This window comes from Eleutherodactylus coqui, chromosome 5, assembly GCF_035609145.1.
Source record: "Eleutherodactylus coqui strain aEleCoq1 chromosome 5, aEleCoq1.hap1, whole genome shotgun sequence".
Taxonomy (NCBI): domain Eukaryota; kingdom Metazoa; phylum Chordata; class Amphibia; order Anura; family Eleutherodactylidae; genus Eleutherodactylus; species Eleutherodactylus coqui.
In genome coordinates, this window is record NC_089841.1 from 95,704,935 (window position 1) to 95,728,361 (window position 23,427).

The 23,427-nt window shown below is 38.8% G+C and overlaps 1 protein-coding gene across 2 annotated transcripts in view; it reads left to right on the top strand.

The window, feature by feature from the left end:
* FOXD1 (forkhead box D1) overlaps positions 1-23,427 on the top strand; it is a 41,778-nt gene that overhangs the window by 12,401 nt on the left and 5,950 nt on the right. Inside the window, exon 2 of one of the 2 annotated variants that reach the window (XM_066601889.1) lies at positions 14,769-14,823. The exons of the other annotated variant lie outside the window; for it this stretch is intronic. The gene's annotated coding sequence lies outside the window, so the exon portion shown is untranslated. Of the gene's footprint in view, positions 1-14,768; positions 14,824-23,427 lie in introns of those variants that run through there. 2 annotated transcript variants of the gene reach the window in all.

Consider the following 23,427-nt stretch of genomic DNA (forward strand, 5'->3'; position numbering starts at 1 on the left):
CTCACAGGTGTATGGGAACCCTTAGGACTCCGTCACACTACTGGAACGGGGAGGCAGAGCAGCGGTGCGCAGAGTGGCAGCGCCGAGAAGCAGGGCAGCGTTGCGGCTAGGTGAGTATGCCTGCACCCTCACGCATGCGCAATACACGCACATACACATTACACACACAGCAGATATACAGTACATACATACATGCATACATACAACACAGTCTACTCACCAGCCGTCTCCTCTCAGCGCTGCCTGGCCAGTCTTCTGTCTCCTGCGCCTGGTCCCCATAGCAACCTCCTGTGAGACAGCGGGGGTGCTGTGAAGAGCTACAGAGACCTGTTGGGTAGCACGGAGAGGACGATCCGATGAGTATAACAAGGGCCTGTAGTGGGATTTAAACATAGAACAGTACTATGTACTGTTTTATGTTTAAAAATTTTTTTTTCTTAATTTTGCGTGGGAAAGTAGGGGGGTGTCTTATACACGGGGAGGTCATATACATGGAAAAATATGATACTTTGTGTAGTTAATTAATCTACATTGCATTTAGATTACGTTTACTAACAACGTGATTGCTGCTTCCCATTTCACCTTACAATGAAAAGTAGTAAAAGTAGGGACTTTCTAGCTTGTTCAAAGCCTGTCTTATATAGAGGTCCATTTAGGACTGGTGTTGACCAACTATTGCTGTTGTTTGAGTTCTAATCAAATTTGTTTTACTTTTTAAAGAAGATCTAAATTCTAATTAGATGCGAATGAGTATAAGGGGTTTGCCTATTTTGGAATGAGTCTAGTAGGAGGAGTGTGTAGCCTTGTTCACTGGCAGGTATGCTGAATCCTATACACTTTTGCTCAACATGGGTTGTGAGGTCACATGACAGACCATTTAGCTGTCAGCATAATGAATAAGTTGCTAACCTATGTCTTACAAGAGGGTGGGGCAGAGGTCGACCACTAATAAATATTCATGGTCATCCATTACGAAATTCAGGAGGTTTTTAATGTAATTTTTAAAGAGGTATTCTGGAGGCCAAAAGTTTTTTCAAGTTTTTAGCCATCTGCTAGATGAGTGAAAACTGATAGATTAATGGGGGTCTGACCACCAAGACCTCTAACATCCCAAGAATGGGGGTCTGGTTGGTCTCTAAAGGTAATGGAGAAAAGGTCACGCAGGTGACCGAATTACCGCGTATCACACACGCGTACCTCGCACGCATAATACATGATAATCTTATGCTTGTGTGAGCCCGGCCTAAAGTGAAAAACTAGTGTGAAAGATATTTCTTATATTCTGTATATATTAAATCAGGTGCCCTATCAGGGTACATAAGACTCTAGTCCAACCTGTAGTCCAGAACCAGTATTTGCTTTTTCCAACACAAAGCAGTTGGAGAGTATTGTATAAGCTGCACTGGAAGGTAGAAGAGAGATGAGAAAATCATTTGGCAGTCTTCAAGTCTTTGAAAAGTTTTGTGGAAAAAAAAAAAACAGAACAAGGTTGTAAGATTCCTCAATGTGGATTCCAGGACATTTTCCAGAATGTGCATTATCACCTCTTCAAATTAATTTAAATATTTTATCTACAAAATCCCAATCTGCAGATGCTTCACCAACTTCATGAGGAATAGATGCATCTCCCCTCATGTGTATGTCTCTGGGTGGAGACGCAATTATGTAATAATAGGTGTGTGGTGTTCCACATAAGGAGATTCTGCATCTTATAGGAAGTCTATAATATATTTTTTTTTTATGTTGTATTTTCTGCACAGCTTATTCAAACCAATGGAAAACTGTCAATGATTCTGTTATTTAGCTTTTTTTTGGATCTTGTTCAGTTTCCAGTATCCAAAAACAGTGTTTGGATTCTGTAAAAAAAATGTAGATTCAAAGTGAATCAATACGAAGTGATCTGTACAGGAACAGGCTTTGCTTTTAATTCTCAGTCATTGTTACAAGGCTTGTACAGAGAGTTTAACTTTGGCTTGAAGGAATGCTGCCTTTCAATAGGTGGCACGGTGGAAGTATTATTCCATCTCCCTTATTTGCATATTACCCAGAGGAGCATAAATGGCCTTTTGAGTCTCCTCACTCACCACCTAGGTGCCCTCCCTAAGGAGAAAAAATAGTATTTCTGACCCCCGTCCCAGGCCTCTCACTAGCAAAGCGAGACTCCTACTGTACACTGATAAAGGGCAAATACCCTGGAACAGCTGTCTGTACATGGAGTCTGGCTTTGCTTTTAATTCCCAGTCATTGTTACAAGGCTTGTACAAAGAGTCTGACTTTGGCTTGAAGGAATGCTGCCTCCCAATAGGTGGCACTGTGGAAGTTTTATTCTATCTCCCTTATTTGCAGTTTAAATCAGTAATACCGTAGAGTACATTTCCTGCATTTCCAGAAAACTTTATTTTTTTGCCAAAGTACTTGTTTCAGTGCTGGTGTGAATTTCAATTACTCATCCCCTTATAATATTTCCCAAATACTGGACAAAATAATTAGTAAATGATGCTAGGTTTGGAGTGCAGAGCTTCTCTTATTATCACCTCTTTACCTTGATGCTAATGTGATGCATCGATGAAAGTGATCCATTCGGTGCATGAAAAAGTGTTTTAGTAGTAATATTCTATTAGTAAAAATGAAAAGTAGAAGTAAGGTAACATGTGTAGTGAGACTTTTCAGTAGAGATGAGGGAATACAGGTTACTGGTTGTGAGATATTTATATGCTGATCTGGCTTATTTTATGGTACTACCCTGTTTTCCTGAAAATAAGACATACCCTGAAAATAAGACATAGCATGATTTTCCAGACTTTTTGAGGCTGCAAAATGATTTTTCAGGCTTTTTGAGGATGCTTGAAATATAAGCCCTACTCCAAAATTAAGCCCTGCTAACAGTTAATTTAAAAAGTCAATTTAAATAGTGTCCAGGCAGCTATACATGTAAAAAAAGTTAAACCTTTTTGAACAAAAATTAATATAAGACACTGTCTTATTTTCAGGGAAACAAGGTATCAGCTGTTAAAAGGGTAGTCCCATAATCACAAGTTATTCCCTCTCCACAGGATAGGGAATAACATGCTGATCAGTGGAGGTCTGACCATGAACGAGGGTCTGGAGTGTTCAGTTCTGAATGCAGCAATGGCCACAAGTGTGCAACACTGCTCCAATCACTCAAGTAGAAGTGCGGAAAATACAGATCTTCGGCACTCCCATCGAAATGAATGGAATGGCAGTGTGCTTACACTCCCATCGGGACATTCCTTACTGAACATTCTGGACACTTGTTCTGCGGATCAATAAAGAACCCAGTGGTCCTTATTCTGTGCGCAGGTGATAACTTGTGACTATGCTAATATGGCCACCAAATTTCAAAAGATCTCACAAAATTTAGCTGGATCTGCCATTGGTCTGCAGATAAATATCTCAGGTGTATGGCCAGATTCATAGCTTTTTTTTAACCACTGCCCTGCTGCCTCTATCACAGGTTCTCTTTTCTCTTTGCTTACTTCACTCACCTGTACTGAATTCTGTTAGATTTGGCTCCTGGGCTGGAACTTTGAATGTGTCAAGTTGGCAGTGCCCATTGCACTGATTGATGACATCAGATTTGATCGACAGTGACCTTTGCAGACCACCCACTTGACAGTTTCAAGGCACTAAATCTAATGTGACTAGGTACAGGAAATAAGGGGAATAGAAACAAAAGAAAAGCTGCGATAGAATCAGTGGGGCAACTAACTCGAGGACATGGAAGTCCTTTTTAAGCTACTATGGGTCATTATAAAATGTAACTATACTGTGACTAGATTTGTGTAAAAGTGACCATACACATAAAATGAACGTCAGCTAAGCCCATCAATTTCAAGAGGACTAGCTGACCTTCTAATGTGTATGGGGTATCCTGACTTACCCTCATTGGCAGATGTCAAGGTAAAGAAAGATGGAAATGCTTTGGATTTCAGTATGTCGGAGGAGAAGAATAAGGCATGTTGGATTTCAATATGTCCAATGCTTAGTTCTCAAGGGAGTTAAGCTGATGCTTGAGGTGGCCAAATGTGCATATGTTGTAATAGTTGACAGCCAAATGAACGTTTGACTGACAGCTATCTAAGCTGTATGGCCACTTTTGCTGCCAGTATGCCGCTAATTCTAATTATTGCAGTGGTTAAGTATACAGAGTGTCCTGGAGCATGTGCCCCAAGTGTCAGGTCCTGAAGAGTGGCTAACCAACTATTCTTTGGCTGGAGTATTTAGATCCCAAACAAACACGATCATAGATCTTCCAGATCTGGGTCCAGGATTATTATTATTTTAGGTAATATGTTTCTTGGTCTTTAATCTGTTCCCCTTCCCTTCATTTCACACGTTGCCCCTTTCTAGATAGGTTGTTCCATTTACGTTTTTACTTCACTTACTTATTTAACAGGGGAAGTTATAATTAGTATTATAAGACATATTACATTGGTTATATAGATTTACTGTTTACCGCTGTCAGTTTAATCCTGGGACCCTTCTTTTTGTCATGTGATAGTCTATGAGGGGCAGTCAAGTTCTAAGGTCTCCTAATTTTTTTTCTAAAAAACTACTTCCCCACGAAAGCTGAAGATACTGTCACTTCTCAACATAATGTTCCTCTTGACATACACATTTTACACAACGTCAACATCATGATTGCCTGGCTGCTGCAAACACTTCTTTAGGGGTCTGTATTGCCCACTGGAAAATAGATGATGCAAGAGAGCCACTACTGAAAAACGAGACCACGGAGAGTGTCTTTCATCCATGTCTCATCAATTGTAACAATTGGTAGAATGAAGGCACCATTCATGCCATCATCACCTGTCAAGATCACTTGACACATTGCCACGTGCGCAGCCTTATGATCATCTGTCAACATTCGTGGCACCCACCTGGATGAAACTTTCCACACCTTCAGGTCTACACATAGGATAGTATGCACAGATCCTACAGACATTTTTCACGTCCATTACACCTTCACTGCATATCTCACTCAACTGACGATAAATGTTGGGTGTCATTCCACGCAAGTGAAGAAAGTGAATGATTACATACTATTCCTAGAATGTGAACGTAGCCATTTTTTGTAATGAACACGCCTCTAACTCCAATGCTCTCATATGGGTTCTGTTCACTGGCCGATGCTGCCAACTGCCCCACTCATTCCTGAAGAATGCCCGCAGTTAGAAATATGCCCCATGTTTCTATCTGTTCCTATCCCCAAGAAAAAAATTAGGAGACCTAAGAATTTCAGTGCATTTCTTATTATGAACTGCTTTTAATGTTTTGATAAACTATCAATTTGATGGAAGATCAATGCTTGAGTTTGTCTTTGAGTATAATGATTGAGCATTCTTCATTGCCTAGAGCCTTAGTGAGAACCCTACAGTTTGTATATTAGTATATTTAGTTGCAGTGCAGCTAGAGAAGCAAGCTGGGTCTTTTGCCCCCAGTGGAGGTAAACCAAGTTATGACTAGTGAATTTCATTGCTGGACAGAGAAATCTGTGTGACCAATCATCATGTCACTATTAATCCTCCTGGAGGTTGCAGTGTGTAGCTGGCGCAGCCGTCTGGCCATTGTGGTCCTAGCAGTGTATGAGAAGCGAGTGTGTTACTAGTTGTGTGCCAGTCATTAGAGTGTTCTGGATGATTGTATTACTACTGGCTGTGCATGAGAAGCTGGTGAGTTACTAGTGGTGTGTCACTAATCATCATGTAGCTTGTACTGTGCCAGTCATTAGTGTGTAGCTGGCACAGTGTTTTGGATCATTGTATTACTCTGCATGAGAAGTTAGTGTGTAATGTCAGGCAGCAGTCACAACGCCTCTAACAGAGTGGAAACATTGACTTGTTCCAGTGACTTCATTGTGACCTCTGGGCATTCCTAGTGCAGCCTGCTCTTTTATCTGAGACGCACACAAAGACACCCTCTCCCCACTCCAAATCCTCTTGTTATTAAACATTGGCACGATTTGTTTGCGGACAATAATTGCGGGCTTAGCATAAGCTATGTGTTTAATAAGAGAATAAGCTCTTATATAATATCTGTAATTACTTATGTTTATCAATGGGAGCATAACATTTCTATCACTGTTTATGTTTTACCTACAGTTCATACACAGTCTCCTAAACTGTAATCACTAACCATGCCTGACTAGTCCTGCAAATCGTTCACTAATCCATCATTTTTTTTTTTAGTATGTATTGCACCAAAGGGGAAAAGTTATACCCAAATTATATACTTTTTGAGATTAACTCAACTACTGGATAATTTAAAAAAAATCACACTCCCAAATTTCTCAGGCTGGAGAGAACTTCCGGTGTCTACCCCTGGCATGGGTCCTCCTAACTACCAATATATTGTCCTTGGTTCCCTTGCAGCAGGGATTATATATAAAAAGGCTACATATCAATAAGTACCACCGGTCGAGAAACGCATGCTTGTTTCTAAGAGAAAGTTCCTCTGGGAAGTTTACTCACCCTCAAGGCTCCTCTGGGAAGTTTATGCAAATAGGAAGATGGAAAAATACCTCTACAGCACCACCTATTGGAAGGCAGCATTTCTGCAAGTCAATGTCAGACCTTTTAAGAAGCCTTGGAACAATGACTGGAATTATAAGCCTAAACCAGAGTCTTCCCCAGAAGGAAAAGATACCCATGTACAGACAGACTGTTTTGATGTTTTTGCTTTTTGCACCTCATTGGTGTGCAGTAGGTTGCTGGCTTGGAGGGGGGAAAGACCTTTGACGTGAGTCAGGAAGGGTATGGTTTTTCTGCCTTCCAATAGTAGAGAGGCTGGCTTTGTGCCATCTTCCATTTGCATGAAATTCCTAGAAGAGCGTGGTTGGCCTTATAAATCTCCTCACTAAGTGCTCTTTCTAAGGAGACACCATACCCTTCCTGACTTACATCATAGACAGCTCACCTATCTAAGCCAGCAACCTCCTGTACACTGATGAGGGCAACAACCTGAAAGAGCTTTTTGTGTATGCCTATCTTTTCCTTCTGGATTGGTTTATATTCCCAATCATTGCTACAAGGCTTTCTAAAAAGTCTTGCAGGAGTGCTACTTTCCAATAGGTGGCACTGCAGAGGCATTGTTCCATCTTCCAATAAGTACCACTGGTACTTCTCAAAATGAATAACAACTCTGAATCTCCACAAGGCCATAGAGATTTGGCTTTATTGCCTGGCAGCTGCATCATTTTTTAATAGGCAGCAGTCTCAAACATATCCAGGCGCTTACTTTGTAAACAGTATGGGGGGAATTTATCATCAGGGGAATTTTTGATGCCAGTTTTCTGCCAGCTTTTTTCCCTTCTCCAATTTAAAATGCTACAAATTTCTCAACTGACGCTGTAAATTTATTATATTTTTTAGTACTGTACGTCTAGAGATGTAGAATCATTTTGTATGACACCCAGCTACTGGACTGAGATTGTAATAAATTTTGCAACTTTATGAAAAGTCACAATTCTTCAATTTGTCTAAAAAAAACCTCACTCCACTCAAGTCACGTCCCCTTTTCTAGACACTTTTGTAAATGGAGTAAGAGGCTTAACATCTGTTCTTTTTGGCACAGATCAAAAGTAAATTTGTCTAAATTGTGCCCCCAAAATGACACAACTTACATTAGAATTCTGGTGCAACAGCAGTGAAAATGTGCTTAGAAACTATGCATTAAAGTGACCCTTTGGTTATGGGATTAAGTTCCATCCAATGACAGGAGAGGGGTTGTATTACTTGTAGCTGTTCTTCCATTCCAACGCTGCAATCCAGCGGTTCTAGGCTCCATTTTCAGCTGTTCAAGATGCCTGCAGCGATTTTCTAACTACCTAATGCACACTGTGCACTGCTATCTGATTGGCCACTATTAATCAAATGAGCAATGCTGGCTAATCAGAGAGCAGGTATAGGACATTGGTAGTCTAACACTAGAAATTCACTGTGGGGAAGAGATAGTCTAAATATTGCATCAGCCACTTTGGATGCCCGAAAACAGGATCTGAAAGGTCCTGTAAGCAATATTAACTCCGCCACCACCCCTCTGCCCCCAACCTCCTCTGCAGTACTGGGATGGAATTTTGTCCCACAACCAGAAGGTCATTTTACGGTAGTAGCCTCCAACCTATGACAAAATTACAACTGCCACCCTGCCGTAACTCCACCGAACTATCGCTGCCAACATGTCCAGTCGCTGCAAAACTACAATGCCATAATATATAGAGAATTATAACTCTGAAACAGCTTGAGAGCAGCACGTTGAAGACTACTTCATTGGGGAATCTGAAAGACTCAAATGTTTTCTATCTTTATAAATATAATATTATAAATAATAAATGCTAATTTTGCTGTGACTAGTCAAAAATGTGATACCTATAAAGCTCCGGGACATAATGGGAGTTATAACTAGTGATGAGCTAACTTTTCAAAAGTTACATTTGGACGGTTCCCGAACTTTTGCAAAAAAAAAGAGTTTGAACTGAATTAGAAGTTCATGCAAACCCCTAAAACTGTTATATAACGATGGTTAAGAGCCATAAAAGCCTTGAATAACACCCTGAGAGTGTTATACTGGCTTTTAGGGCTTTTAGAGAGTGTTACACACCAGTGTTCAGAACTAGTGTTGAGCTAACCAAACCAGTAGAATCCTGTTTGAGGTAGAACTTTACTAAAAACTTGGTTCAGGTTCATGCCAAATTGAACCTTTAGCAAAGTTTGACCCAAAAGAGGGCCCTACTGGTTCGGTTCACTCAACACTAGTTATAATGTCCAAATGGAAAAAAAACCTTTAGGAATGGCCAGCCCACCAAAGTGTGCAGTGACAATATCTAAAGAAATGTAGACCACCATAAAGTCAGCTAAGCTCAGAATTTATGATTCTACAAAAAAGGGATTGAGTAAAGGGATACATTTTGCGACCGTATGCCCATTAAATGTGGTGTTAAGCAAATACAGCATTAATATCATAACTCACATTCACACATGGCAGTGTTAGGGTGATTGTATTGGGAGGTTTTGCCATTATTGCTATTTTTGAAGGAAATTGGGTGAAACCATGAGCTCTGCACTATACTATAAAATTCTTTAAAAGTTTAATTGACTGTCCATCTTTATGTAGTAAGACAGTGATCAGAACCACAAGACATAATCTGAATGGCTGAGGGAGAAAAAAATGAACTTTTTTTTCTAAACTAGTCAAAGTCCTAACTTGAACCCAAAAGATATGCTGTAAAATAGTTCATGCATGAAAACCTACCAATATGTCTGAAATAAAGCAGTTCTACAAACAAGAGTGGATTAAAAGAGCATTGAAAAAACGTATATCTAATTACAAGAGTTATGGTTGAAATTAATGGGATTGCCTGGCTTGAAAACCCATTTTCAAATACCCTTTGGATTTTTAGGGGAGGGGGGTTCAGTTCAAGGCCTCATCTACTATTAAGAAAAAGCATCACAGCTACAAATAGCTTCTCTCACCATGGAGTAACAGAAGTGCACACTTCAGCACTCATACACATTTAATATCTGGATATAATATATGGGGGCTGGAGAAAAATATGGTAACGCCGTACGAAATGCATGCCTTAAATTACATGGGATTATAAATCATATTTTAATAAGACATGTAGAGACCGATTTTAAGTGGAGGTAATATGACAGAAGGGAACATCAGCCCAAGCAACAATGTTCCATTAGTCAGGGGTTTGAGCCACTCAGCTGCTGTTACCAGCTGACTCCCAAAACCACCCAGAGCAGGGCAAGAGGTGCGGTAAATACAAATTTGGTGGGAAAGCTCTCATCAAGCAGGGGTCAAAGGGCAGCTCAGTGCTCATGATTGAAATCCCATGCATTTTGTATGGTGTTTCCATATTTTTGTCCACCACATAAAAATAAAAGGTTCTTAGCGAATATTTTGATCAAAACATGTGAGCCCATCTGTCACATCTGTGTAAACATTATTGAACAGGTTCCTAACTCTAAAAGACACCTCTCTTTGGACCAAAAGTCTCAAGTTGTGCACTAAGAATCTAGCATTTGTATGCAGTTAATATAAACAACAGTTAAGCAATTTTATTTAGATATTAAATGAGTGCTGAGGCACATGTTTCTGTTCCTGTTTTTGTTTCAGTCATGGTTTATGTGCAATTGAACATGTAAAGAGGTTGTACGGTTATAAGCTGCTGATGGCCTATCCACCAACAATAGTAGATGGCAGGGGTCTGATTCCCCCTGATCAGCTGTTCCCTGGCTGTTGTACTTGTGTACTAATCCGGCAGCTCTGTTCTTACTGCAGTGGCCAGGGTTGGTATTGCAGACCAATTTCCCATTGAAATGAGTGGGAATTTTACCTGCAATACCAAGTATGGCCACTACAGTTCAAATGGAGCTGTCCGCTTCCTGCAGAAATCAGCTCACTGCACAAGCATGCTGGCCCAGCAAACAGTTAACCATCAGGCAGTCGTAGGCAACAGATTCATGCCAATCTGCTACTGATGACTTATCCTGAGGATAGGCCATCAATAATTTACAACCAGACAACCCCTTTAGTGTATTTGTTAAAAGTGCTGACTTTGTTTTTTTTTTGCATCTATCACAGTGGAGAACCCAGCTCATCTGTGCATTGAATTTTGTAATGCTTAATTTCCCCTATAGGGATAATTAGCACTTGTTGCTTGGTTGTTGTCTGAGGAAACCTTCAACTGAAAAGGATTGTCCAGAGCAGATGACCTTCTTAAGTTTCATGGTGCAATGGTTTAGTTCTTCATATAGCAATAATTGAAAAAAGCAATTCCTTTAAACAAAATTATGTTTATAAAATGCATATTTCTGGATGCATTGTCTCAGCAGCCTTCTTCAAACTTGGCCAGATAATTTCAATAGCATTTAGGTCAGACTTCTAGAATTGACCATTGTTGTCCATTGTTGAGTCACTGCTGTGTTGTATAATGCTTCATGTTGGATGAGTCAACCTCTCTGAGTTGTAGAACAGACCCCATGACATTCTGCTGTAGAATATACAATACTGCTACAGCCTGAGAAATTACAATATGTACATTGTCCAAGTAATTACCTATTTCTTATCTGTCAAGAACATGATTCCAGTAGCCCACGAGTAGTGTAGTCACCATGAATGTGGAGGTAGGCAGCAATTTTGTTCTAGTAAACAGTGGTGACCTTCCTTGGACATAATTCTAGTTCAGTGTACTATAAGGGTAGCTTCACACATAGCATTTTTTGGAAAACACACTAGCAGATTTTGATGCAGTTTTTTTTTAGCAAAATTCAGAAGTGATCTAGCAGGAAGGAGAAGTAGAAGTCCTTCCTTTAAGGATCTCATTCTTTTTTAATCCACTTCTGGCTTTGGTTAAATAAAACTGCATCATAAACTGCAAGAGTGCTTCTGAACAAATGCTGTGTGTGAAGCCACCCTTACGGTTCCTTAAAGCACTTTTGAATATTAGAACATTTTTTTCACTGCATTTTTTGTACTGCTATCATTTTTTTGTTTTAGAACACTTAAAATATGCATTTTTCTAGCATTTTCCAAATCCTATTGCAAAGCCTATGGGAAAATGGCAGAAAAAAAACCACCATTCCCAGAGCATCCTGCATTTTGTAAATAAAAGCCACAACCCTCACCCCCCCAAAAAAAATAAAAAAAATAAAATAAAATAAAATAAAAATATATCAAAAATAAAATGATGTGTACAGTAGGAAAATTATTTAATATTTTGTTACAGATGTTTTTTGGGGAAAAAAAGCCTTGAAATGTTTCAAAAGCTGTGTTAATGCAGTGTATTACAGATATTAATAAAAACAAGTGTTGTCCACAGATCCTAAACTGTCACTCCAGGTCTTTTTGTTATTTAATTGAGCAGTCAGCTCTAAATTATGAGGAAAGAAGCAACACTGCTACATAACTGGTTGTGGACTATGGATGTAGGTGTCTATTAGAAATCCGTAATTAAACTCTGCAGTCTTGTAATCTATTCTTGTTAGGTCTTCTGAAATTCCTTCCTTTATTGTCTTCCTCCTTCTAACAGTCAAATTTAATAATATAATAGACATGCATATTACCCTTATGTTATTAATCTACAGATGTACCAGAGTTGAATTTGCCATTTAACATTAACTCTATCTATCTATCTATCTATCTATCTATCTATCTATCTATCTATCTATCTATCTATCTATCTATCTATTTCCATAGAAAGCAATAGACAATACTTAATTTTATTGGAATTTAATAGATAAGTTGTAACTATTAAGGGTAGCTAAATAAATGAGCTCTGGATAGAAGAATGTGCCAATTGTGACTGCTCTTCTCCCATTGTAATATAGAGCTGACACGAAGTTTGCAGTCATCATGTCATAACCCACATTTGGAAATCACCATTTAAATAATTGTTTATTATGCATTAAACTACTGGAACCTCATTTTATCCCAGAGAGAAATGGTGAGAAGAGCGATATTACACTTTCAGCAACTCATTCCGGGCTGTGTTTAGGAAAAAAAATATTATGTATTATATATACAGATTATTTATCATATATATGATTTTAACACTACTGTGTCAGATCAGAAGATAACGTAATAATTTAACATTTATGGTGTATGTATATATATATATATATATATATATATCAGAAATTATTTCCTTCTCCGATAAATGATTCATGGAATAAAAAAGAGTATATAACTCAACCCAACAATTCTGTTATATAGCATTTTATGAAATCAATCTCCAATAGTAATAATTACTACTACTGCAGGCTCTTAATAATCCTGCTCTTGAATTTTGTGTAATTGCCTTTTTTTCTAAAATAGGGGTTTTGAAACAGAATTTAAAAAAGGAATACATAAAACATAATTTTTACACATATAGTGGAGTTTAATCTGCACATTTTTTATACAGCGTGTGTGTGAGCGTCTTATGCCATTAGCATGGAAATGAGTGAAATGTTCTGGAGACAAATAAAAAATTATTTAGTTTGGAACATGCATAGATAGGTCGATAGATAGTGGATGGAATATAGATATAGTTCTTTTGGATTATTCTTCGTTTTGGCCATGTCTTCATTAGGCAGCGCCCCCAGCCGGGGTTCTGCTTTTCTCCATCCGTGAACCCGCCGAGCACTATATAACCGGGACTTCTGCCCTGCAGATCATCTCTTCTCCTTCTACCAACGAATATATCCATGCTGTACTAAACTACCTCTGTCTACAAATACCGCTGAAGATATCAAATACCTGCGATCAGATCCGCCTGCATATTATTGTACAATGTAACGATTATTCGATTGTTCAGATCGGACACAAAGCCGCAACCCAGATATGTATTTACCCTCTGCGATCATTTATTTTCCTGTATGTAATAAATGTGTAAATGAGATTTCTTTACGTTCCTTTCAATATTTCTGTACGTGGTGTTTTATTACTTTACTTTTAGTCATCTTCTATTTCTATTCTATTGTATCAATATACAAATTTTCTATTAATAAAAAATAAAATAAAAATAAAACATATTTTAAAATAACAAAACAACATACAAAAAACATAAAATCAAAACATTAGCATTGTAATCTTCTGCACTGAGTAGTACAATCAATATAATTACAAGATCAAATCCGTTTCTGCCCTCCGACAATTTCATTCTTCTTCTTTCAAAAATTCCCACTTTTCTTCAAATATGCAGAAAAAAAGGATGAAGAATTAACAGACAATTAATGCAAGCAAAAAACATTAGAAAACTACTCGTACAGAAGTAACAATTATAACCCCGTAGTCCCTTGTTGAATCAATAATATCACAAGGGGAAAGCAGTGAAAATGTCAATCTGTGTAGATTATCAGATGGATTTGTACTATATGGATGTTCCATACATGTTATATTATATAGTTATTAGTTATAATATTAGAAAGCCTGTAATTTAGGGTGGGGATCAGAGGTAATTTACAGGCACATACCTAGCAGTAGACACTACTACAGTGTACTCCAGACATGAGCTTTGACCCTATTACTGCAGCTCTCATGATGACTTGGCTCACAGTTATTATAATGTGGTCTTTAAGAACCCCCTTCCTCTCTGCACTGCACTTGTGTTTGCAGTCCATGGACAGTTATATCCAATAGGGGGCAGACTGCTGTGACTGAAAGCAAAAACAGATGTGCCATTTACCACACAACCAGCACTTTTCCTTAGGAGTAAACAGGGACAAGCAGAATAAACAAAGAGTAAAGTTTGTAGAAAGTGAATGATTTCATGTTACATTTGCTTCCAGTACTGTCCCTCATTGGCCTTGAATTACACATATGAATATGTTCTGAAGTGCAGTGACTATTACCTCCAAAAAATCCTCTTTAATGAAAGGGACTCAAGATTAAAGCAGCCTGACAATATTTGCAATGCAGGTTAACAGGGATTAATTCATGTAAGTAAAGGTCATGTAAATGACAAATCTCCCTCCAATAGACTTCTGATCTTTGATTGAAAAAATCAGATTCTTTTTTGCAGCCGCAGTTGACAGGAAGCTAAAAGGATTAGTCACATTCCACAAGGGATCATTTTTATCTGCAACAAGTAAGAAAAAAGGAAAATTTTAAGAGATGCAGAATTTAGCCCAAGGATGTGACTGGGCACCAGTTGTATGTGTGCTGCAGCAGCAGTGCCAGCTGTGGGCTCTGTATAGTGCCATGCTTCCAGCACTCACTACCTCCTTCTCTGTAATTTCTATCTACTCTCTCATCTCCAGCAATCAGCAACACGTGTCTTAGGATGCAACATATATCTATATTCTAGCCCCGCTCACATTGCCTGTTGGAAGAAGAAGAAACTGATGAGAACACGGGTAAGGAAGATGATAATTTACTGGGGTGGTGGGAATAACTTATGTGACATACTTCAGTATGAAGCAAGGCTAATAATGGCAGATGATTTTCTTTTGCAGGTGTGACATCACAGTTTCACAAATATAAATGATCTTATGGAATTCTTTACATGTGCAAAATATTTCTGCAACAATTCACAATAACGATTTTTCCATCCAATTTTTATGCCAAAAAAATCAGACCAAAGTCAGATGGAAATAAAGCATATTATGGTTTTATGCATATGGGATTTTTTTCAATCTGACAAATAGTTTGAGCAAAAAAAAAAAAAAAATCTTAGCATTTCCTATTTCGTTGCAATTTTCAGATCAAAATTGCGATTCAAGTCTATGAATGCGATTGTGATGCGCTTTTATTGCATGTTAACCATAAAAAAGTGTGCAGGACCTTTAAAATTCAACGGCAAAACTGATGAATATCATCCTCAAAAATACGGAAACGCCAAAAAAATCATGTGACGATTGCATGAAGACTTGGTTTGATTCTTCAGGACTGAAAAAAAAAAAAGTGAATATACCCAAAGCTGCAGAGAATTCTGCACCAAACTATGCATATATACAAGCAGGTTATGAAGCAGAAACCTACAGCAGCAGGTTAAACTGTGTCTTTTGGTACATTTTGCAGACATGTGAAAGGTCCCAATGGGAAAATGTCTCTTCACACCAGATATGAAAAGGTGACAGATTGTAGAAATAATATCTGCACAGGATTAAACTGACCAGATTCATCAAAACAAAAATAATTTGTCCAAGTTCTGATCCAATCACTGTAATCAGTCATATAAATTGAGATCAGATGAGAAAATCCAATTATGGTGAATAGTAGGAAATAATTTTGTTACAATGTGGACATACAGAACTGTCTGGTAAACTATTCCTATGGGCAACTCAGATACTTATAGTAATTTAATTTAATAATCTGGATCTGCTGATCCTGACCCAATAATCCTGGATTTATTGGGGACAGAATCTGTATGTGTAAACCCAGCAGTTGGAGTGATGTACAATGCTACTGTACTGATTTGAGCCATTTTCCGCAACTTGCGGTGCAGAATGTGGAAAATTCCACCCGTGTTAAATGGCCCTGACTATACCTCTGTGTGCCTTCAATTACATGCACAAACATGCACACACAGCAGAATTCTGCATCAACATTTGTAAACCAAGGCCAGGAGTGGGTACAAAATAAGGAGGAGGCGCACATCTTTCCATTATACAGTACTAGTCCTCTGTGTTTGTTCTACTCCTGTTTTGGTTTACAACTACAAAAATAAGCAAGTGTGAAAGTAGTCTTAGGTTTCCTACATAAATAGTCTTTTTCTAGAGTTTTTTTTAGGCTTGTGAAAAACATAATGAGTTTCATGTGTTTCTACAAGCGCTTTTGAAGCACAGAGTATTTTTTTTTCTACAAACAAGTCTTTTTTTATTTTTGTTTTTACCTATAAAGAAGCCTAAGAGAAAAAAAAAGCTGAAAAAATGCTATGCCTAGACTATGCTTCGATTTGCAAAAAAATGCCACACACCTAAAAAATGCACAAAAGCTAACAAAAAATACGACAAAAAAATGCACTATTTGTAATGTTTCATAATTCTCTATTGATCTACGCTTCACATGCCAGTTTAAAAAATTGCAGAAAGCACAACGTTTAAAAAAAAAAAGAAAAAAAAAAGTTTAAACAGTATTTTTGTGACATTTTTGCCCCTAAAAAAGCCAGTGATTTTTTTTTGTTATGTGTTTAGGAGCCTTTTTTGTGTAACTTGTTTTTTTAATGCATTTTTTCTAGTGCCTTTTTTTTCTTCTAAAGATAAGCTCAGGGAAAACTGCTAGAAAAAAAGCCGTACCTATAGCATGCTGTGGTTTTAAAGAAATGCCAATGACACCCAAAAAAGCACCAAAAATGAGAAAACGTAGCGAACTTTATAAATCCCCATTGACCTATGCAGCATTTTTGTTACAAAAAAATCCAGTATCAAAACCACATAAAATGTAGCATTTGTGACATGCAGATGTGCAAAGTATATGAAACCTTGTGGGAATTTTCAAATACAGGGTCAATAATATTGTATATATATATATATATATATATATATATATATACACACAATATTATTGACCCTGTATTTGCCAGATTCTATAGGCAAAGTATAATGTACATAACTTTTCATCTTCAGATTAGCGCATACCTCTCTCTGAACTGTCCTAAAGTGTGTTCAGATATACCGTATGTGTAAATAATGTGTGTGTATATATATATATATATATATATATATATATATATATATATATAGACATGAAACAACTGCTTGAGCTACACAACCTTGGTTTATAAATATTCACTTTTCTGCATGTGATGGAATAATATGTTAGCTTGTATTAATATTAGCTTGTATTAATATAGTGTGTGAACTATCTGCTGTATTTACTAACGATATCTCATCCAAAATTGTGTCTTACCACAGTATCCTTAAATGAATAATGGCAGAGATAATAATCATTACACAGGGAAAATAATGATACTTTATAATAAATTATTCAGTGGTTTTGCAATCTTTCAAGAGAATAAGTAACTATAGCAAACAGAAGACAAACACTGAATAACCCTAAACTGTTATTATTTATGTTTCATGTTTGTGTGTTTTTTTTCTCTATTTTTCCCATTTAGGGACCTTTCACACATGCGGCATATTTCTGCAAGATGCACATAAAGATGCAGAAAATTCTGTACCAAAATCCGCAAGTATACATGTAGGTTATGGAGCTATTGTAGTTTAAGGGCTTCTTAAGGTTGATATATTTGCACAATACTCAGAGAATAGAACCCATTGATGTCAATGAGTTTGTTCTCATTTCCTTTCTTTTGGGCACCCATTTCTTGTGCACGCAAAAAATAGGACCTGCTCTATTTTTGTGCACATTTGCACACCAAGGTTCCCCATAGACGTCTATGGGAGGTATGCAAATGCGCGATACCCTACGCAATTCTGTGTAAAGAAGAACATGTCTGGACCTCATTAGGCTAAATAGTCATTTAAATTGGGGTTTGTTTGTTTGCCGTGCGGAAATACTTGTAAAAATTTACTTAGTTTCTGGGGCAAATACATTGCGCTGAAGCACGTGCATTTGTACATAGGTCCGTGTGAAGCTGCCCTTCAACATACAGCTTGAAAAAAAATATGCACACAGCAGAGCCGCGTGTGGGGTCTATATGGGCGCACACTGAGTCACATTTTTGGAAAGGGGAACACTGATTGCAAATGCACAATGTAAGAATATCATGATGGAAAAAGGGGCAAGTGCTCTGGGACCCTCACCATCCAGTGACATCTATAACTACCTCAAGGGCTTAAACATATGACCGTGATTTGGTCACGGGACAAAAACACACGCATGTGTTTAAGTCCGAAAACCCAATTGATGTCAGTATTTTTTTTACTGTAAGTCTCCTAGCAACATACGTAAAAATGCAGTGAATTCACATACAACTGTGTTTTTACACTATCTTATGCACTTTAATGGACAATCTTGGTCCATGACTACGGACCGAAATAGGAAATGCAACAATATTTTTCATGCGACTGGTTGTATGTGACAAATTTGCTCATCTAAATAACCCAATGCAAATCAACGGGTTTTATAATGTCCATATTACGCACATTAAACACCTGAGCGTAGTGTGGACAGAAAATCTGGTGGTGTCAGTGCGCCCTCACAATGTTCTGCCCGGGCACCGCCACAGACTTTCCTTCAGTCCAACAAATATAGCAGTGTGAATAAACTGCAATTCAAATGTTTCGTTTAACTTATAACTTTATATACTCATTGCTAAGATATGTGCATATTATTTCCTTAGTACAGCAGAAAGAGGAAGGAGGCTAGTTAAGAAGCAGAAAAATGGATGAGAACTAGAGATGAGCGAGCATACTCGTTAAGGCGATTTACGCGAGAGAGCATCGCCTTTTTCGAGTACCTGCTGGCTCGTCCCTGAAGATTCGGGGGTGCTGCGGGGGACGGCGCGGGCGGCAGAGGGGAGCGGGGTGGAGAGTGAGAGAGATCTCTCTCTTCCTCCCGATCCCCTCCACAACTCCTCGCTCACCCCCGCGGCCCCCCCGAATCTTCAGGGACGCATGTACCTAAAAAAGGCGATGCTCTCTCGAGCAAATCGCCTTAACGAGTATGCTCGCTCATCTCTAATGAGAACTCAAGAAATCTAATTCACATGCTGCAAAAAAAAATCCACACGGAAATGTGGTGCGGATTTCAAATCTGCAACATGTCAATTTATGTCGTAGATTTTCACCATGGATGACATTCTGTGCAATGAATGGGATGAAGCCTTCTACTAGTCTGCCACAAACTCGCATGCAGCAGATTCATTGCAGTTTTTCGGTGGAGTTGAAGAAAAATCTGCAGCTGAAAATGTTTCTGTGCCATAGTTGTGGGGCTCTGTGCAAAAAAGGCTATAACGTCCGTGAGCCCCAGGAGCCACTGTTTCTTTACTATTGCTATTGTGTTGTTTGTATTTGGGCAACGGAGTAGTGTAGGCAGAGGCGTAACTTGAAGCTCCCAAGCACCGATGCAAAACTTGTAACAGGGTCCCCAACTATAATGCTTTACTTATAGTACTGGGTTCCCTATATGGAGAAGAGAGGCCTTATGGGCCCCCTAAGGATCCTGGGCCCGGGTGCAACCGCATCCCCTGCACCCTCTATAGTTACGCCCCTGAGTGTAGGCTAGTAGACAAGTATTCTGCCCAGTAGAAAAAGAATTGAAGTCAGTGGAAAAAAAAGGCAGCAATTATTTCATGTTTTCATCTCTGCCTTCCGAAAGCAATAACGTTTCCATTTTTCATCGACGTAACCAAATGAGTGTTTATTTTTTGCAGGACGAGTTGGTATTTTTTAATGACATCATACAATGTATTTAAAAACTTTTAAAATATTTTTGTTAGGTGGAATAAAAGATAAAACAGCAATTGTGCATTTTCTTGAGATTTGGATCATTATTTGGTTTCCATTTTTTTAAACTTTGTTTTTAAATTCACTGTATTTGCGCTGCGCCGCCACATTTGGAGCAACATAACTTTTTTTTTTCCATTGATGGAGCTGTGTGAGGACTTGCTTTTTGCTGTAGTTTTTATTACTACCATTTTGGGATACATTTGAATTTCTGATCACATTTTAGTTTTGAGAGACAAAGTGACAAAAAAAAAATTGTAATTCTGCAATTTAATTTAATGGTGTTTGCCATAGTAGAGAAATAACGTGATATTTTAATAAGTCTGATTGTTACAGTGATGCTAATTATGTTTAATTTTAATGTAATAAATGGGAAAGGGGGGTGTGAGCTTTCAATTTTTTCAATTTTTGAAAATTTTATTAAAGGGGTATTACAAGACTTTATAATTTCTTTCGATTGATGACCAATGTATCATTAACAGATGACCGTCTGGGACCTGCCGCTGGGATCCTCACTGATTAGCTGATTCCCAGGAATGCTGCCAGTGCAGACAGGACTGGAAGCAGAAAGTGCTGACCATAGTGCAGCAGCCTGGCTTGGTATTGCAGGTGCAGCTCTCATTCAAACGTTTAAAAGGTTGTTCTGGGACTTTTACATTTTTTTCCTGTTGGTCATCAAGAGAAAGAAGTTAAAAAAGTTTCAAAATAACCCTTTAAACTTTTATTACTAGGGGATTTATATCAAGTAATTGCTTATATAATGCACTGTACTTCTGGGCATCGAGGCTCTAGTACCCTGTTGTATCACCTCTAGCTTGGATACAAGATATGATATGGCAGGGCATGGAGGCTCTAGTACCCTGTTGTACCGCCTCTAGCTTGGATACAAGATGTGATACGGGGGGGCATGGAGGCTCTAGTACCCTGTTGTACCGCCTCTAGCTTGGATACAAGATGTGATACGGGAGGGCATGGAAGCTCCAGTACCCTATTGTACATCCTCTAGTTTGGATGTAAGATATGATATGGGAGGGCATGGAGGCTCTAGTACCCTGTTGGGCCACCACTTTCTTGGATACCAGATGTGATATGGGCAGGCATTGAGGGTGTAATACCCTGTTGTATCACCTTTAGCTTGGATACAAGATATGATACGGGAGGGCATCGAGGCTCTAGTACCCTGTTGTACTGCCTCTAGCTTGGATACAAGATGTGATACGGGCGGACATGGAGGCTCTAGTACCCTGTTGTACTGCCTCTAGCTTGTATACAAGATGTGATACGGGTGGGCATGGAGGCTCTATTACCCTGTTGTACTGCCTCTAGCTTGCATACAAGATGTGATACAGGTGGGCATGGAGGCTCTAGTACCCTGTTGTCCTGCCTCTAGCTTGGATACAAGATATAATACAGGCAGTCATGGAGGCTCTAGTACCCTGTTGTCCTGCCTCTAGCTTGGATACAAGATATAATACAGGCAGGCATGGAGGCTCTAGTACCCTGTTGTACTGCCTCTAGCTTGGAAGTAAGATGTGATACTGGTGGGCATGGAGGCTCTAGTACCCTGTTGTACTTTCTCTAGCTTGGATACAAGATGTGATACAGGCGGGCATGCATGGAGGCTCTAGTACCCTGTTGTATCACCTCTAGTTGAGATGTAAGATGTGATACTGGCAGGCATAGAGGCATACAAGTTCTGTCAAAGTTGGCCATAGAAGAGTCCCCGCTGAAGCCTGTAAGTGGGTGAGTAGTCACGTGCACAATGAACGGCACATGACCACCTACCGCTTCTTCCAGGTCCCGTGCAGCAGTCATTAGGGCTGCAGCCCTGGACAGGAAGCCACCAGGATAAGTGAATATTCAATTTTAATTCATCTTGTGTCCCTGAAAAACCCTTTAAATGTCCAATTGATCGGATTCAAATCTGTCTCATCTGATCTGACATGCTTAAAAATCTTTCTGCTGATCTCAATGATTACACTGTGCAACAAATTTCTTAAAAAACAGAAAGTAATTGATGTGTTTCTGTAAAATTACAACTTGCTGATTCCACTGGTAACACTGAATACCAGCGGCACGTCTCACTTTCAAGTTACAAACAATTTCCTTTATTTAAGATGATAACAGTTTGGACGTGCCGTAATATTACTATTCCACTGTGTTTGGTGGAAAATGACGCTTGGATCTTGACTTCCTCCTGTAAGAAACATTACTTTCCCTCTGTAAGAACCTGCAAGAGTCGCCCTTCAATGACTGAGATGTCCTGTGTGCGTAATATGCAGTGAATGGAACCCATTGATTTCAATGTAACAAGCCATTGAAGTGAAGGAGTGGGCACAAATACGCAGCAAGTACGCAGGAAACCTGCTTATTTGCACACCATTTTAATGAGCCCGTCTACGTTCTTTATTGCATGCGCAATATGCAGTATATTTGTGCACGTAAAACCACGCCAGAGCAGGTGAAAAACATGGGCATAAGCAATTTTAGTCATGCAAACACATATCGCATTTGCACAATTGAAACGTCCATGGGAATGAGCCCCAATAGTGACTCCTATAATAACCCAAGTTGTAATAGTGACCCCTACAGTGGCCACAGTAGTAAGTGACCCCCATAGTGGCCCCAGTACTAATAGTGTCCTGTATATTGGCCCGAGTGGTAATAGTAACCACCATAATAGTCCCAGGGATGCTGCCCAGCCATAGGCCAAAAGCAACCCTCCCAATGGATCAGGAATAGGTAATCTGAGGCGCAGGTTTTATTGCAGAAGGTATATCTGGATACAGAATGCTATCTTTCTGGTTACTGGAGAAGCCTTTGGTATTTGTCATGCAGAAGTAACAGTCAGTATGGTGGTCTCCTTGTTCTCACCGTACCATTGGAATGGCAAATGGCATTTTACTCTTGGCTTCCAGCCACTGTGTGAGATGAGTGTTACATGACACACAGATGATGGCGGTGCTACTTCTTATCTTGGTCACCAAGCTTTATTCTGAAATACTTGTGATGGGCACACTGTACCAAGGATATTATTTTCTTCTGCTGTGTCTTTGTTGTGAACTGTCCGCAGACATATCAGAAATTGTCTGGTTGTTCAGACATCCGCGCCGCTCAGCCATATTGTTATTACATTTTAAAAAATAGTCCCAGTCTAACCAATGACCTGTAAAAACACAGTTCATTAATTACAACTTACTGGTGGATGATCGCAGCGTTTCTGCCACGTGGAAACATACCCTATATGTTACATAAACCTACCCTTATAGTGTTCAGTCAGTGCGCTGTGTGTAACAGCGAATGCAAATAGTTGCGCAATCACTATTGTTCTTTTTATTAAGCAAGGTTAATGGCGAGCCGACTGGATTAATAATATAGGCAGATACCCAAAAAATAAAGTACAACAGCAATTGGATTACATTATTCCCCATAATTGGAAAACCTTACGTGGCAGAAAAAAACGGATATCATATGTAAATTCAGCGCACTAAAGTTACTATGAGCCGCCTATCTGCTTATCTGTTACAAAAATTGTGTTGCACAATGTAATTGATATCTGAAAGACAAC